The following is a 6,510-nucleotide window of genomic DNA, read 5'->3' as shown; positions in this document are numbered from 1 at the left end:
TTTTTTGATAAGCGGTTCCTAAGCTCTTTAGATCTAGGAATCTCTGTTAGTTCTCAGAATTCTTTCTTGTCCTTCCTAAACTCCTACCATGAAATTCATAACTGATTACTTTTTAAAAGATTTGCTGTTGTGTTGTGTTTCTTTTATGAGTGACTGTGACTAATAAAGTCTCATTATCATGGAACCCTTATAGTAACTTCGCTTTAGACATGAACTTAACTTTTTTGTGAAGCTGGATGGCAATATAGAATCGTGGAATCACTAGGTTGGAAGGGACCCACTGGGTCATCGAGTCCAACCATTCCTGACACTCCCTAAACCATGCCCCCCAGCAACTCATCCACCCTTCTCTTAAACACCTGCAGGGAAGGTGACTCAACCACCTCCCTGGGCAGCCTCTGCCAGTGCCCAATGACCCTTTACATGAAAAATCTTTTCCTGATGTCCAGGCTGAACCTCTCCTGGCAGAGCTTGAGGCCATTCCCCTTTGTCCTGTCCCCTGTCACTTGGGAGAAGAGGCCAGCTCCCTCCTCTCCACAACCTCCTTTCAGGTAGTTGTAGAGACCAATAACGTCTCCCCTCAGCCTCCTCTTCTCCAGGCTAAACAACCCCAGCTCTCTCAGCCGCTCCTCATAAGACTTGTTCTCCAGCCCCCTCACTAGCTTTGTTGCTCTTCTCTGGACACACTCCAGAGCCTCAACATCCTTCATTCGGAAATGTTTGAAAATATATAACAACTGGATTTTACTAACATCTTCCAAAAATTGTATTTCAAATCAAGATCAAACAAATGATAAAAATTCTGTTTTCTGTGGCGTCACTCTTCCCTTTGGCCCGTACTTTGCTAGTGAGACCTTTTTATGTCCACAAGAATGGGCACTGCAACATCTTAAATAAATCTCTACAGATTCCAAACTGGAAGAATACCTTTCTTCAAGTGCCATATTGGTTAAGACAGCATCCTGTAGGAATTCTGTTGGTAATCTATGAGTATGTTGGTAACATGTATGTCATTTGCAAATTTCCGTGCTTGTTGTGGATTGCCTCCATTTCTTCTGTGCATTTGGCAACTATAAACTGCTCATATTCTGCAACAATTAAATCCTTCTCCTTTTCATGAAAAGTTGCTTCAAAATTTAAAAAGTAATTCCAAAGTCAATCTAATTACAGTTGTCCAAGCACCATAATGCAAGCGAACCTAAATAATTTGAATCAGCATTATGTTAATTTGGCTCATTGACATTTATTTTAATTATGAAATCATGGCATTAAGTAGAACCAGCTTGAACACAATTATCCATTTTATGTGCATGTGTCTATCTTGATGGCTTGCTGAAGCATAAGTAGATTGGCTTTGATGCAGACTGGTTGCAAACCAGCCCTTGCTTTAATGTACACAGGTGTTACCTTAGGTGACCGCTGCTTGTGGAGCTCAACCTCCACACTGAAAGGGTGGAACTCATTGCAGTCAAGGCAGTCAGATACAAAACTGATGCTCGCACTCATGGACCAGGCTATTCTCATAGGGAAGCAGCTACCTGCACTCATGGACCAGACTGCTCACACGGAGAAATGGCACAGGTTTTTTTTCACTGACTGAATTTGCAGATTAGCACTTAACCTGCATTGGATTTATCAGCAACCATTTTTGTTGAAGCATTTTGGAGTTGAAAAGGAGAAAGAAAAAAAAAATTTGCTTCAGTAAACAAAGTGACACATTTTCCAAGGACAATTTTGAAGCACTTCTGACAAAAGCAGAAGGCTGTCGTGCAATATTATGTTGGGGTGTTTTCACCCAATTGTGAATTAACTTAGGCTGGTGTCAGGGCATGACCCTGTATTGTGCACTACAGGAGAAAATGCCCTAAGCACAAAGTTACTATTCTAAGGCAGGCAGAGAGGAGGAAAGTCTCTACTCAGTGTCTTCTAATATTTTCCTACTTTGTTTCCAAATGTGTAATATTCACCTGGTTACAGAGCACTTAGAGAATTTTTTTCTGATCTTATAAGATGTTTACCTGAGACATAAGAAGCCTAAATAGCACACCAGGGAATAAATAAACTAAGTGAACATATACAGAAACCTGAACATATATAAGTCTATGGGACCTGATGAGATGCTTCCCAGAGCCCTGCGGGAATTGGCTGGTATGTTTGCCAAGCCACTTTCTGTGATATTTGAAAAGTCATGCCAATCAGGAGAAGTCCCTGCTGACTGGTAGAAAGGTAATATTGTGCCCGTTTTTAAAAGACGACCCTGGGAACTACCGACCTGTCACCCTCACCTCTGCACCTGGGAAGATCATGGAACAGATCCTCCTAGAAGCTATGCTAAAGCACATGGAGGACAGAGAGGTGATTAGTGGCAGCCAGCATGGCTTCACCAGGGGCAAGTCCTGTATGACCAACCTAGCGGCTTTCTATGATGGGGTAACCACAGCAGTGGACATGGAAAAACCAACAGATGTGATCTGTCTGGACTTCTGTAAAGCCTTTGACACAGTCCTCCACAACATCCTTCTCTCTAAATTGGAGAGACATTGATTAGATGGGTGGACTCTTTATTGCATAAGAAATGGGTTGGATGGTCATACTCAGAGAGTAGTGTCTGGATGTCCAGACAGAGATCCGTGACGAATGGTGTCTCTCAGGGGTCCGTACTGGGACCAGTGCTATTTAATATCTTAATGCTATAGACAGAGAGACTGAGTGCACCCTCAGCAAGTTTGCAGATGACACCAAGCTGAGTGGTGCAGCTGTCACACTGAAAGGACGAGATGTCATCCAGAGGGACCTGAACAAGCTGGAGAAGTGGGCCTGTGCAAACCTCATGAGGTTCAACAAGGCCAAGTGCAAGGTCCTACACCTGACTTGGGACAATCTGTGGTTTCAGTACAGGATGGGGGATGATGTGATTGAGAGCAGCCCTGCAGAGAAGGACTTGGGGATGCTGATTGATGAAAAGCTCAACATGAGCCGGCAATGTGCACTCACAGCCCAGAAGGCTAACCGTAGCCTGGTCTGCACCGAAAGAAGCGTGGCCAGCAGGTCGAGGGTGGTGATTATCCCCCTCTATTCCTGTCTTGTGAGACCTCACCTGGAGTATTGTGTCCAGTTCTGGAATCCTCAACATAAGAAGGATATGGAGCTGTTGAAACAGGACCAGAGGAGGGCTACAAGGATGATCAGAGGGCTGGAGCACCTCCCATTCGAGGACAGGCTGAGAGTTGGGGTTGTTCAGCCTGGGGAAGAGAAGGCTCTGAGGAGACCTTATAGCGACCTTCCAGTACCTGAAAGGGACCTACAGGAAAGCTGGGGAGGGACTTTTTACAAGGTCATGTCGAGAAAGGACTAGGGAAAATGGCTTTAAATTGTAGAGGGGAAGATTTAGACTAGACATAAGGAGGAATTTCTTTTGATGAGGGTGGTGAGGCACTAGAATGAGTTGCCCAGGGAATCTGTGGATGCCCCATCCCTGGAGTTGTTCAAGGCCACATTGGATGGGGCCTTGGGCAGCCGGATCTAGTGGGAGGTGTCCCTGCCCATCACAGGGGGGTTGGAATTGGATGGGCTGTGAGGTTCCTTCCAACTCAAACCATTCTGTGACCCTGTAATTCTGGGATTCTATGATTCTATGAACAGCAGTGACAAAGAGGCAGGAAGCACTATTCGTCTTCACTTTTCCCTCTGAAACTCTGCGGCCTCGTGGTGATTTTATTTTCTGGAAGAGGTAGAGTCCTGTGGTAAAAATCTTTTTGGTAGAGCAAAGACTTGAACTTATGTCTGCCACATCTCAGGTGTGCACAGTAAGCACTAAGCAAAAGGAAGGAACCCCTTCTTGCTAAACTCACATGAAACAAATCAGAATTTGTCAATGAATTTGATTTATACTTGTGAATTAAGCAGAATTTGGGTTTTTTTCTGACTGTTATGGTAGTCATTCAGCTCAGTAAGTAACCCAAAGAGAAAAGGAGGTGGTGAAAAGAACAAAAATTACAGTCCAAGCAGTCCAGTTCCACATTTCCCAGGCAGCATGAAATTACTTTTGCTTTTCTGTTGTTTATTCTCCATATTCCTGACATTGCTTTTGTGTATGACAGAAAAAACAGTGAACATCATGACCCATATCTCAGCCATCCTACAGCATCTATGACTATTCAGGTTATTCTACTATAGCAAGTCTTAAAATAAAACTAGATTGTCTATACGTGTAGGGTAAAAGAAGGGAAGAGTTGCACTTTCACGTGATCCTGCTTTTGCAACATGATGTATAAAACCCCCTTTTCCTCATATCTAAATAAATGTCCTGTTACCTAATAAATTATCTAAATTATCCAAAGCTGAACTGTATTTTTTCCTCATTTCTTCTTTAAGAGGAACTGAAATGAAACTGTTTATAATTTCATACTTGTAAAATACTGTGGGAACCATTCTTCAAATGGAGTTACCTGGTGCAGTTAAGAAAAATATCACTTAGAGTGTTTTTTTCTTTGTTCACGCACATCCCCTATTTGTATGAATGCAACAATATCTGGATTTGATGCTTCAGTCTTAATGAACACTGATGTTAATTTTTCTTAGAGTAAGCAAGGTATAAAGAAAATCTTCCTTTCCTTGTTTCTACACTGATAGTTCTAAGAACAAAAAACATTAAGAAGAATGTGTGTGATGGGATTTCTGTTGAATAGGAGTGAGGAGGATAAAATAATTTAGAAATATCTTAATTTGGAAATTAAATTTGAAGTTTATATCTCCAACAGAAATCAGAATGTTAAAAGTATATTCACTGGGGCATGTAGCAGGGAAGAAAACATGGTCTGACAACATCGTGGAAAAGGGAAACTTTCTATTAGTGTTCTGTGAACAGTAGCCTCAGCTAGCGTGCACTTCCATGGCTGAGCTGAATTGCTGAGTCTAGGGTTCAGCTCCATGATCTGCCATACTGGACAAATCTGTGGGACAGAAGGATCTTTCTGCAGTTCTGAAAATTTTTGAGAGGTTGTTTGTATAAGGAAGGAGGGGAGAAACTGGGAACTGGAGGCTAAAGAGAATCATGACAAATGCCTCAGCTCTGTATTGCATTTGCTATGTGAACCTTGCCCAATCTAGGAAACCAGTAGGAAAGTTACCCTTGCCTTTGGTAGAGGTATTTACAGCTCTTGAACTTCCACTTCTAAATATCTGGCAAAAAACACATTAAAAGCAACTCAAGCTGGCACAAGATCAGAAAAAGGAGAGATGGGAACAGGTTCAGAATAGAAGAGAGGATGCCTAGAAATTTGGTTTTGGCAGCCAAGGCTACAGTCTTGTCAGAAGTTCAGTGATGATGAAAATAAATTCTTAAATTTTCCTCTTTATTTGTTTTCTTTTAGCCATGTCTTTATTAATTACTTCTTTTTAAGGGAGGCGTGATAATAAGGTCTGTGGTTTTGTGATGAATCATTTAAATATTTTGCACTAGCTCTTCTGTGAGGCCTCACGGAAGGCTTTTTGCTGGTGTCCATTGTGGATATTAAGATAATATGGAGAAATAAAGCTTATTCTTCTCTGCATGAAGAAGCAGGTAGAACTGGTCATCTCATGCTGTTGGAAAACATTTCTACCCCTGTCTAGGTGCTATGGTAAAAGCGGTTGCATTATTTTGCTAGAGGGTGTAATTTCTTTTTATATGTGTGTTTGAACTTCTCTGCTGTGAAATCTAACTACAACTCGTCTTGCTGAACTGTGTTTCCTATATGCACTTACGAACACACAAATCGGTTTTTGGGCCCTGCTGAGAAGGGAATGGGCTTTTACAGTGAGAATCCTGAAACTTATGTTCTTGCTAGAGGGGAAAGGGATCTCTTGATTCTTTTGAGTCTTCTGTAGCTTATGGAGTAGCATTTATCTGTTTATGGTGTAGATCTAAAAAGAAATATATATTTCATGGGCTTAGCATCCATTTTAAAAGCCTGATCCGAGGAGAGAAATCTAGATTATAAAAATTTCATGCATCTCATCTATTATTCTGAATCTCTTTGAAATGCAGGCAACGAGGCTGTTGACAAAGGTTCTGACCACTGTGAGAAAATAAAGTAAAATAAAAGTCTAGTTCTTAAGCAAAGAAATGTGCACTATTTTCAGAAGTTAGTTGTACCTGATTGTTCTGATCCAGCTTTTGTAGTAAGAACACGAACTGTTTTTGCAATAGCAATATTAGAAAATGGAACTAGTAAGTGTTGCCCAGCATGTTCTGCATGTTTTAACTAGCATTGAGCTCTGGATTTTTTATTTTTTTTTATTTTACGTTGCCAGAAGGATCTTTTTGTTGTTAATGTCAAGAACAGCATTGACTTACAGGCTTCCTTGAAGGACAGACTTCATAGGATCAAATCAGAGTATACAATCAAGATAGTACAGCAAAAGGAAAGTATTTGAAAAGCTATTTGAAACCACAAATTATTTTTCTTTCAAAATTGACACTTGGGCTTGCTGTCTTTCTGGAAAGAGATAGAATGGCTCAGTATCTGA

This window comes from Cuculus canorus, chromosome 2 (assembly GCF_017976375.1).
Source record: "Cuculus canorus isolate bCucCan1 chromosome 2, bCucCan1.pri, whole genome shotgun sequence".
In the NCBI taxonomy this organism is placed as follows: domain Eukaryota; kingdom Metazoa; phylum Chordata; class Aves; order Cuculiformes; family Cuculidae; genus Cuculus; species Cuculus canorus.
Note: the sequence above shows the minus strand (reverse complement) of the source record.